Source organism: Pseudochaenichthys georgianus, chromosome 10 (assembly GCF_902827115.2).
Source record: "Pseudochaenichthys georgianus chromosome 10, fPseGeo1.2, whole genome shotgun sequence".
In the NCBI taxonomy this organism is placed as follows: Eukaryota; Metazoa; Chordata; class Actinopteri; order Perciformes; family Channichthyidae; genus Pseudochaenichthys; species Pseudochaenichthys georgianus.
Window position 1 is genome coordinate 26261127 of NC_047512.1, and position 12319 is coordinate 26273445.

General features: G+C 41.3%; 1 long non-coding RNA gene across 1 annotated transcript; it reads left to right on the forward strand.

Annotated features, from left to right (window-relative positions):
* The first annotated feature begins 2742 nt into the window (after positions 1-2742).
* LOC139434606 (uncharacterized) lies at positions 2743-3786 on the forward strand. Its single transcript, XR_011643933.1, has 3 exons — positions 2743-2880; positions 3152-3339; positions 3678-3786. It is a non-coding gene; the product is annotated as an uncharacterized lncRNA (long non-coding RNA).
* Positions 3787-12319: the final 8533 nt, after the last annotated feature.

A 12319-nucleotide genomic window follows, 5' to 3' on the forward strand; every position in this document is an offset into this window, starting at 1 on the left:
AGTCAGAACTAAACAGGGAGAAGCAGCGTTCAGTTATTATGCTCCAAATATCTAGAACAAACTCCCAGAAACCTGCAGGTCCGCTGCAACTCTGACTACTTTTAAATCCAGACTAAAGACTTTTCTTTTTGTCGCTGCTTTTAATTGAACTATTCACATCTTAAACTGCACTGTAACTTTTATCCATGTATTTTTTCTTTTAATGTTTATTTTATTAGCTTTTCTTTTTAATGACTGATTTTAAATGCCATTTTCTTAATGTCTTTCATTTTTGTAAAGCACTTTGAATTGCCTTGTGTTGAAAGGTGCTATATAAATAAACTTGCCTTGCTTAATAAACATTTCATGTGACACATAAAATGGATTTGTTGATGAGAATTAATGTCACTAATGTGAATAAATTAACTCTAGGTTAACGGTACTCTTGCTATCACTACTCACCAACACTATAAACCTTGTCCCTCATGCTAGCCCTGACAACACCGGTAAGCACACCTTCATCTACAGTAGGCTGCACTGTTTTCAACCTGATCTCACCAGAATGCGTGACTCCACCACGACTCCTTAACACCACAATGCGTGGTGGAGTCACGAACTTTGTTACATTTGCGTGTCGGCACCACGCAAACAACCCCAATGTAAAGTGAATGAGGCTCCTTTGTCGTGGTGCTCACACGCATTTCTACAACGTCCCGCAGTGAGCTTTTATTCTATACAACGTTTTTTAAATCTACTTTATAGCTTGTAGTAACTCACGGGAGGCTTCTTTTATTTTATTTGTATTCATAATTATTTTTATTTTTCGTCAGAATGTAAAAATTACATTAGTTACGAATTTGTGTTCTCAAAAAACAGTGCATTGTGTGTAATGCAACTGTGATTTTTATTAAATTAGTTAGTTTTTAAGGAAGGCCAGAGCTTCAGCTGTGTCAAATAGATTGTTCCCTTTAATTAACGTTATTTCAAAGATAATGATCATGTCCCCTGTATTGTATTACGAGCGTTCATTCCCATTGGATAACGGAGAATTGTACACCCGGAAGTAAGTATTCTCCTTACTGTCGATTGATTTTACAGTGATATCTGCACTACTCATCGACTAAAAAACACCAAATTGTCCTTGTTAATTACACAACATTGATTGGTTTGAATTGTGTACAATGCTTTTGTATTTTCCCCCTTCGATTCGGAGAAACAAATATTTTTTCGGAGTTTTAGGACGGCAGAAGACACTACACTACCCAGAATCCTCAGCTATCGTTTGGGACTACACCATGTGCTTAGCTTGACAAACCCGTGATCAGTCCTCAACCTCTGTGATTGGATGCGCGAAGTTTACACAGAGCGTCCAAAAGGACTTTGAAATGGAATGAAACCCATCGACGGCACACTATTCAAAACAGGAATCGAACGTGTCCTACCCCCCCCCCCCCCTTAGGTCACAGGCTCCTCCAACAGTGCTACGCAATAAAACAGATACACAGAACAAATAGTGAAATAGTGCAATAAGAGTCTATATACAAGTGATTGGAATATGATATATTAGATAAATAATTTCTAAGTAGCAGCCAGAAGGATGTTATTTCTAAGTTCAGGTGTTTAATAGTCTTCTGGCCTGTGGGATGAAGCTGTCTCTGTGTCTGGTGGTTTTAGTCCGGATGCTGCGGTACCGCCTGCCAGACTGCAGCAGACAGAACAGTTTTTGGCTGGGGTGATGGTGGTCTTTTATAATCCTGAGGGCTTTCTTTAAGGTTAACCTGGTATTTTTACTCCACTACATTTATTTTAGTTACTTTACAGATTTGGATTAATGATGTGAAATATAAACAACCCTTAAATCAGACTTTAGTTACACCTGAATGAAATTCAGTGACGGTGATTGTCAAGTGCCAACAATCAGGAGAGATATTTGATAGTTGGTGCTTGAGAAGACTCAACATGTATCTGCATATCCGTTTAAAGCATATTCATTACTCGTTATTCTCTATTAGTTCATTAAAGACTGTATATAATTGCTATTTTGCACATCCCTTTCAAGATTTTCTAAGGTTTATTGACATATCATATACACAACAGTGTAGTTATGCAATGAATGAAAAACTTGGGTCACAGGTTCCTCAACAGTGCATTACAAGACATCTATCAATGTGTGTATACTTCCACCATTACACTGTCGTATTCTGCACATTTCTTTAAATAAAGCCTTATTAGTTAGCACATCCTCCTATCAGGCACTAAACTGTTTTACTCTAGATATCATTTGAGTATCTTCTTGATATTTTCTATTCTATATTTATATAATTGACCTTCTACTTTCCCACTATTTTGTATGTACTCTTAATATTTAAATGTTTTCATAAAATATAACACATTCAAAAGTGCTTTACAAAAATGAAAGACATTAAGAAAAAGGCATTTTAAATAGTCATTAAAAAGCAACACAATCTTCCTGCATTGCAATTACTCTAAACGTGTAATAACGTGCTTTAACCAGTAGGTGGTTTGGGTTAAAAGCATAGGTTAAAAGGCTGTCAAGTTTACAGTGTTAACAAAATAAAATATACTGCTGTTTCCGGTTTAGTTTACGACGAATATTATTTTGTTATTGTTTTAATATTTGTAACACAAAAGCGATGGAAAGAACCCATAGGAACAAAAAAAAGATGGTCTTAACCATAGACATATAAAGAGTAGACGCCGCATTGGCTGCTGGGGCGCAAGAAATACGGCCGCCATCTTGGACCGGTCATCCTACCCATATTGTACAGACATTCTACCCATAGACAGCAGAGGTTTCAAGATGCCAGAGCACTGTGCAGCATATTGCTGTGCAAATCGGCGGACGATTGCGAACAGGGGTCGGGGGATTACTTTTCACAAGTAAGATTCAACATTATAATTGGTTGTATTTTGTAAATATAATATTATTGTACTGTATTGATGTCCGCCAGCGAAATCGTAGCCAGCAAACATTATGTTCATGGCCAACTGAGACTTTATAAATCGCTGCTGTAACAAGTGAATTTCCCCGTTGTGGGATGAATAAAGTAAAATCTAATCTATCTAGGAAGAAGAAGGAAGAAAATAAGCTTGACCTCCTTCTTAAAATGTTTTTGTGTTGACTCTCAAATCTCCCGTTTTTATTTTGAAGGTTTCCCAAAGACAAAGATATGAGAAAGAAGTGGGAAGTTGCTTTGAGGAGGGAAGGGTTCACTGCAAGCGAGTCATCCGTGATTTGCAGTGAGCATTTTAAGCAGGACGAGTTTGACAGGACAGATTGTCCGACTCAGAGATGGTGTTATTCCCTCCATCTTCAGCTTCCCGGTTCACCTCCAAAGAGTAGGTGTATCATCATAAGGCTATTAGCATTCATAAATGTAAATATTCTATTATCAATAACAGGGCAGGGTGTGTGTGTGTGTGTGTGTGTGTGTGTGTGTGTGTGTGTGTGTGTGTGTGTGTGTGTGTGTGTGTGTGTGTGTGTGTGTGTGTGTGTGTGTGTGTGTGTGTGTGTGTGTGTGTGTGTGTGTGTGTGTGTGTGTGTGTGTGTGTGTGTGTGTGTGTGTGTGTGTGTGTGTGTGTGTGTGTGTGTGTGTGTGTGTGTGTGTGTGTGTGTGTGTGTGTGTGTGTGTGTGTGTGTGTGTGTGTGTGAGAAGTATTCTGCTTTTTCATTTTAGCCAGAAAAGGGCAGGACTACGTCTCCTTCCAGAAAAGCTGAAGAGAGCCTGTCTGTGGCCCCTCAGGACGACCCAGAAGCTTCAACCTCACACTCACAACCTCAGCCTAATGATGTGAGTATTTCTATTTTCAACATCATTCATAATGGTCCTAGACAAAGTAAAATCTCTATGTATTATTGTTTCTTCATTTTTCAACTTATTAAAATAGCTGAGTATAGGCCTACACAATATGCTTCTCTATCATATATAGACCATTAGTGTTTTTTTATGTGTGTGTGTATATATTATATATCGTGTGTCTTTTGCAAAATACCTATCATACATAACATAGGCTATCAAATACCAGAATATTCTATTGCTGTTAAGCCTACTATGAATATTAAAATACGCCGAATCATGTGTCCGGTATCATGCCTACATATATGACGTTTGCAGAAACCCCCCCCCCCCCGTGAAAATCAGTTTTGTATTCAGCGAGTTATGATTGATAAAATGCGCTGACACTTCATTGCGCCTGCCAGACAGATTACACTGAGTGGAGCGGGTGACCGGTCCAAGATGGCGGCCCCACGGCTCGTCAGCGCCAATAGGCAGCAGCGGTCGATGCGGCGTCTACTCTTTATATGTCTATGGTCTTAACATGACCCAGTCGTCTAGTAGTTAATAAAAAACAATAATATCAAAACAAAATATTACTACTAACTTTATTGTGAAATTAAAACAGAACGGTAAAAGAATAGTTTCTGGTCTATGCTGATGCCCGATCTCTGTAGATAAATAAAGAACTACGACAGATGTGTAATATTTAATGCAGCCAAACCATTTATTACAATGCATTCATGTGATGACTTTCAAAGAGTAAAGCAAGCACTGCTGAATAAAGTATGATTTTCTCTTTTACGAAACGTTTTTTTTTTCATATGGAATGCAGTTGGAGGTCATCCAATCACAGAGCTTGAGGACTGATCACGGGGTTTGTCAAGCTAAGCACATGGTGTAGTCCCAAACGATAGCTGAGGATTCTGGGTAGTGTAGTGTCTTCTGCCGTCCAAAAACTCCGAAAAAATATTTGTTTCTCCGAATCGAAGGGGGAAAATACAAAAGCATTGTACACAATTCAAACCTATCAATGTTGTGTAATTAACAAGGACAATTTGGTGTTTTTTAGTCGATGAGTAGTGCAGATATCACTGTAAAATCAATCGACAGTAAGGAGAATAGGCTACTTACTTCCGGGTGTACAATTCTCCGTTATCCAATGGGAATGGACGCTCGTAATACAATACAGGGGACATGATCATTATCTTTTAAATAACGTTAACTAAAGGGAACAATCTATTTGACACAGCTGAAGCTCTGGCCTTCCTTACAAACTAACTAATTTAATAAAAATCACAGTTGCATTACACACAATGCACTGTTTTTTGAGAACACAAATTCGTAACTAATGTAATTTTTACATTCTGACGAAAAATAAAAATAATTATGAATACAAATAAAATAAAAGAAGCCTCCCGTGAGTTACTACAAGCTATAAAGTAGATTTAAAAAACGTTGTATAGAATAAAAGCTCACTGCTGGACGTTGTAGAAATGCGTGTGTGCACCACGACAAAAGAGCCTCATTCACTTTACATTGGGGTTGTTTGCGTGGTGCCGACACGTAAATGTAACAAAGTTCGTGACTCCACCACGCATTGTGGTGTTAAGGAGTCGTGGTGGAGTCACGCATTCTGGTGAGATCAGGTTGACTGTTTTACGTGTCCTGACTTGTAGTGGTTCTCTCCTCTATCTACACTCTTCTTGTCATCTTTGTAAAACAATATCAGACTGTTAATTGACACAGCCATGACTTCTAGTTAAATGCAGTGTGGCTAAAATGAAAAGCTTTGTTAAAATATGCAAGCACGCGAATGTCAAAGTCAGCTTTATTGTCAAAAATTCTACATGTGTTATACATCCAGAAATATCGTTTCCCACAGTGTGACATGTATACATAAAACAAAACAAAAAGGTCCTAGATAAACGTGGTATACATTAAACAAAACAAAAAGGGCCTAGATAACCGGGGTATACAGTTTAAAATGTTAATATATTTAAAGTGTTCAAAGTGCAGTTTCAGTGCAAGTCAGTTGAAACGATCTTAAGTTGGCGTGACGTTGAAGTCGTGTGACCCTGCTGCTGTACTGGCTTGTAGTTCGTTTATAGCATAACGTTAGCATTTCGCTAATCCAAGCGATACAGAGTCAGGGAGTGAAGCTCCGCCCTGAGAAGTGTGAGGAGTTCAGGGGAGAAGTTCGCTATGTCGGACGCCTGGTCTCTGGTGAGGGTGTCCGAGTCGACCCAAAAGATCTAGAAGCTGTACTGGCCCTGAAGGCGAAAACACCGAAGACCGTAGGTGACTTGAGAAGAGTCCTCGGCTTTCTCAGTTACTACAGGTCGTATATACAAGACTTCTCAAAGATAGCAAATCCATAATACGAGTTGCTCCAAGTGAAAGCCTCAACACAAGCTCGACAGATCAAAGCTAAAGGACCCCAGCTGTCATCCAGGGCGCCTATAGAGTGGACTGCTGTGCATCAGACTACACTTGAGGAACTGGTTGACATGTTAACTCATCCTCCAGTTCTCGGATACCCAGACTTTGACATGCCATTCGTCTTGCATACCGATGCATCGGAACAAGGACTGGGAGCAGTTCTTTACCAACAGCAGGACGAAAAGCTGCGAGTCATTGGCTATGGGTCACGAACCTTGACACCGGCTGAAGGCAAGGCAAGGCAAGTTTATTTATATAGCACCTTTCAGCACCAGGCAATTCAAGATGCTTTACAAAAATGAAAGACATTCAGATAAAGGCATTTAAAAACAGTAAAAGAAACATTAAAAGAAAAACAAAAAATGAAAGACATTAAGAAAATGGCATTTAAAATCAGTCATTAAAAAGAAAAGCTAATAAAATAAACATTAAAAGATAAAAGTTACAGTGTAGTCTAAGATATGAATAGTTCAATTATTTCGGTTCTTGATTTTTAATTTATTCACAGAACCTCCCTTTGGAAATCCGAACATTTCCATCCTGATTGTTAATTTAGACTGATTGTTTTCACAATGTTATGCTCGCATGACATCCACAATCGGACCCTCAGGAGGGTGTACTAGCCCCCTACTCTGCTTTGCGTTCCATAACAAAGTCTTTAAGTGTTACCTGAACACCCCGTGTTACCAAAACACTATTTTTCACCCGTCGGTGCTGTGATACTTGTTCCTCAGTACAACTCACCTAAAAACTGATCGTAAACCCTGGCTACGATGGATATCCCACATATCCTACTTTCGAGCAGTCCCTCTCATAAATGTCATGGAGAAATTAATTAAGTTTAAATTTAAAACATTAAAAGAAAAAATACATGGATAAAAGTTACAGTGCAGTCTAAGATATGTATAGTTCAATTAAAAGCAGCGACAAAAAGAAAAGCCTTCAGCCAGGATTTAAAAGTAGTTGCAGCGGACCTGCAGGTTTCTGGGAGTTTGTTCCAGATATTTGGAGCATAATAACTGAACGCTGCTTCTCCATGTTTAGTTCTGACTCTGGGGACAGACAGCTGACCCGTCCCTGAAGACCTGAGAGATCTGGATGGTTCATAGTTTAGCAGGAGGTCAGAAATGTATTTTGGGCCAAAACCATTCAGTGCTTTATAAACCAGCAGCAGTATTTTGAAATCTATTCTTTGACACACAGGAAGCCAGTGTAAAGACTTCAGAACAGGAGTGATGTGATCCACTTTCTTAGTGTTAGTGAGGACTCGAGCAGCGGCGTTCTGAATCAGCTGCAGCTTCCTAATAGATGTTTTAGTGAGACCTGTGAAGACACCATTGCAGTAGTCCAGTCTACTGAAGATAAAAGCATGGACAAGTTTTTACAAATCCTGCTGTGACATTAGTCTTTTAATCATAGATATATTCTTTCGGTGATAGTAGGCTGATTTAGTAACTGTTTTAATGTGACTGTTGAAACTCAGGTCAGAGTCCATGACTACACCTAGATTTCTGGCTTTATCTGTTGGTTTGAACATTGCAGACAGAAGCTCAGCGCTCACTTTTATACGTTCTGACATTGCTCCAAAAACCATTACCTCAGTTTTATCTTTGTTTAATTGGAGAAAGTTCTGACACATCCAGTCATTGATTTGTTCAATGCACTTACTCAGTGTTTGAATTGGAGCATAGTCTTCTGGTGAAATTGTTACGTAGATTTGTGTGTAACTCCACAGTGGCAAAGCCCCGGGGGTGGATGAGATCCGCCCGGAAATGCTGAAGGCTCTGGGTGTTGAGGGACTGTCATGGTTGACACGTCTCATCAACGTTGCGTGGAAGTCGGAAACAGTACCGAAGGAGTGGCAGACCGGGGTGGTGGTCCCCCTTTTCAAAAAGGGGGATCAGAGGGTGTGTGCCAATTACAGAGGCATCACACTACTCAGCCTCCCCGGGAAAGTTTACTCCAAGGTACTTGAAAGGAGGGTCAGGCCGATTGTCGAACCTCAGATTGAGGAGGAACAATGCGGATTCCGTCCTGGTCGTGGAACGACGGATCAGCTTTTTACTCTCGCAAGGATCCTGGAGGGGGCCTGGGAGTACGCTTATCCGGTCTACATGTGTTTTGTAGACTTGGAGAAGGCGTATGACCGGGTTCCCAGGGAGTTACTGTGGGAGGTGCTGCGGGAGTATGGGGTGAGGGGGTCTCTACGCAGGGCCATCCAATCTCTGTACTCCCAAAGCGAGAGCTGTGTCCGGGTCCTCGGCAGTAAGTCGGACCCATTTCCGGTGAGGGTTGGCCTCCGCCAGGGCTGCGCTTTGTCACCAATCCTGTTTGTAATATACATGGATCGGATTTCGAGGCGTAGTCGTGGGGGGGGGGGGGTCTGCAGTTCGGTGGACTAAGGATTGCACCACTGCTTTTTGCAGATGATGTGGTTCTGATGGCTTCATCGGTCTGCGACCTTCAGCACTCACTGGATCGGTTCGCAACCGAGTGTGAAGCGGCTGGGATGAGGATCAGCACCTCCAAATCTGAGGCCATGGTTCTCAGCAGGAAACCGATGGACTTTCCACTCCAAGTAGGGAATGAGTCCTTACCCCAAGTGAAGGAGTTCAAGTATCTCGGGGTCTTGTTCTCGAGTGAGGGAACAATGGAGCGTGAGATGGGCCGGAGAATCGGAGCAGCGGGAGCGGTACTGCACCGTTGTGACGAAAAGGGAACTGAACCAGAAGGCAAAGCTCTCTGTCTACCGGGCCATTTTCGTTCCTACCCTCACCTATGGTCATGAAGGATGGGTCATGACCGAAAGAACGAGATCGCGGATACAAGCGGCCGAGATGGGTTTCCTCCGCCGGGTGGCTGGTGTCTCCCTTAGAGATAAGGTGAGAAGTTCGGTCATCAGGGAGGGACTCGGAGTTGAACCGCTCCTCCTTCGCGTCGAAAGAAGCCAGTTGAGGTGGTTCGGGCACCTAGTTAGGATGCCACCTGGGCGCCTCCCTAGGGAGGTGTTCCAGGCACGTCCAGCTGGGAAGAGACCAAGGGGTAGACCTAGGACCAGGTGGAGGGATTATATCTCTTCGCTGGCCTGGGAGCGCCTTGGGATCCCCCAGTCAGAGCTGGTTGATGTCACCAGGGAAAAGAAAGTTTGGGGCTCTCTGCTGGAACTGCTACCCCCGCGACCCGACCACGGATAAGCGGGAGAAGATGGATGGATGGATTTGTGTGTCATCTGCATAGCTATGGTAACTTAATTTGTTGTTTTTCATTATCTGAGCCAGTGGTAGCATGTAGATGTTAAAGAGAAGAGACCCCAAGATGGAGCCTTGAGGAACCCTACATGTCATATTTGTCAACTCAGATGTATTTACCTATAGAAACAAAGTTGTTTCTGTCCTTTAGGTAGGATTCAAACCCATTTAGAACTGTTTCCGAAAGTCCCACCCATTTTTCCAGTCGGTCTAGTAATATGCTGTGGTCAACAGTGTCAAACGCAGCACTGAGATCTAATAATACTAACACTGAAGTTCTGCCACTGTCTGTGTTTAAGTGGATGTCATTAAAGACCTTTACAAGAGCAGTCTCAGTGCTGTGGTTTGGACGAAAGCCTGACTGGAACACATCGAAACAGTTATTTAAATGCAAGAAATTACTCAACTGTTGAAAAACAACTTTTTCAATGATTTTACCTAGAAATGGGAGGTTTGATATGGGCCTGTAATTATTCATTACTGAAGCATCTAGATTATTCTTTTTTAAGAGCAGTTTAATGACTGCAGTTTTCAGGGCCTGTGGAAAAATACCTGAGTGAAGAGATTTGTTTACTATATGAAGTAGATCTGAGGCCATGCAAGGCAAAACATCTTTGAAAAATCCTTTTGGAATAATATCAAGGCAGCAGGAGGAGGATTTCAGAAGTTGTATAATGTCCTCTAGGTTTTTATCATTAATCTGATGGAATTGTGTCATGGTGCTTGAATTGTTATTAGGTGGACACAGAGACACATTTGCTGTTCATGATGCAGAGGCACTGACTGCTTGTCTGATTTCCTGAATTTTGTCAGTGAAGAAGGAGGCAAAATCATTGCACGCCCTGGTGGATAGAAATTCAGAAGCTACTGACACTGGGGATTAGTTAGTCTGTCGACGGTAGCAAACAAGGCACGTGCGTTGTTTTTGGTAATGATGTCAGAGAAGAATGATTGTCGTGCGTTTTTCAATTCCAAATTATAAAGGCCAAGTCTCTCTTTATAGATTTCAAAGTGAACCTGGAGATTTGTTTTTCGCCACCTGCGTTCAGCTTTTCGACATTCTCTTTTTTCTGTTCTCACGGTCATGGCCTTTCTCCATGGAGATATTTTCTTCCCAGTCACTTACTTTACCTTAGTTGGAGCAATGGCATCTATAACATTTTTAATTTTTGAATTAAAATGATCTACTAGCTCATTTACTGAGATGTTAGCAGGGGCAAGTGTGGAAGAAAAATTCTGAGTAAACATTTCCCTAGTATTTTCAGTTAAATATCGCTTTGTGGTTATCTCTTTTTGAACATTTTTGTGAACAGAAATAGAGCTCTCAAAGAAAACACAGGAATGGTCAGAGAGTGCAACATCAGTCACCACAACCTTAGAGATATTCAGACCCTTTGAGATAATTAAGTCCAGAGTGTGCCCCTTATTGTGCGTGGGCTCCGTCACATGCTGAGTCAGTCCATAGTTATCAAGAACACAAAACAGTTCTTTAGCCCCTCTGTCCTGGGGGTTGTCAACATGGATGTTAAAATCACCAACAATGACTAGACGGTCAAAGTCAATACACACTATAGACAGCAGTTCAGTAAAGTCATCAAAAAAGCTTGCACAGTATTTGGGTGGTCTATAGATATTTAGGAACAGAGCTCGAGAGGAGCATTTCAGCTGAAGGGCCACATATTCAAAAGAATCAAAGTTTCCATACGATGTCTTCCTGCATTGAAGGGAATCATTGAACAGAATAGCAACTCCACCCCCTTTCTTATGCATTCTTTCCTGACTCATAAAACTAAAGTTGGGAGGGGTTGATTCGATAAGAACAGCTGCACTGTTATTTTGTTCAATCCAAGTTTCTGTTAAAAACATAAAATCGAGATTGTGCTCAGTGATAAAATCATTGATTAAAAATGTTTTTCCTGCCAAAGACCTGACATTTAATAAAGCTATTTTAAGTTTGTTAAACATACTATCAGTCAGGTTTTTTGTAACAAGCTGTGGTTGACATGGAATCACTGCTAAATTAGATAAACTCACACAAACGTTTGAGCACTTCCTGTATCTAAGATGATTCACCGCTCTTAATCTATTACCTATGTGGACCTCCTGGCTGAAAGGAATTATCATTTGCACAGCGGCAAATTAGAGTTCCTCGCGCTAAAATGGGCAGTGTGTGAGAAGTTTAGAGATTACCTCTTTTATGCTCCTCACTTCACCATCTACACTGACAACAATCCACTTACTTATGTTATGAGCACGGCCAAACTCAATGCGGTCGGTCACCGTTGGGTGGGGGAGTTGTCAGACTTCCGCTTTAACATTAAGTACAGACCTGGAAGAATGAACATTGATGCGGATACACTGTCCCGTATCACTCTTGATATTGACCACTACATGTCAACGTGCACAGAAGAGTTGTCGCAAGATGTGGTGAGTGCAACCTGGGAAGGAGGTCAAGCAGCTCAGAGAAAAGATGTTGCCTGGGTAGCTGCCCTCTCTGCTTCCTCCCTTGACGTTATTCCACAGCCATGCACACCTCTACAGGAAATAAGTCACAATGAGTTGGTTCAAGCCCAAAGGGAAGACCAAACGATTGGAGCGATCGTAAGGCTAAAATAAATTAGTAATAAACTTTCAGATGATATGAGGAGGTCAGTCAAGGGAACCGTGTGTAAGCTTCTCCACGAGTGGAACCGTCTACACCTTGAAGATGGAATCCTATATCGGCGGACACCAGAGAGAAAACAGCTTGTCCTACCTCTGAAATATCAGTCTTTTGTCTTGAAGCACCTTCATGATAACATGGGACATGTAGGCACAGAGAAAGTAATTCAACTAGCCAGAGAAAGGTTTTAC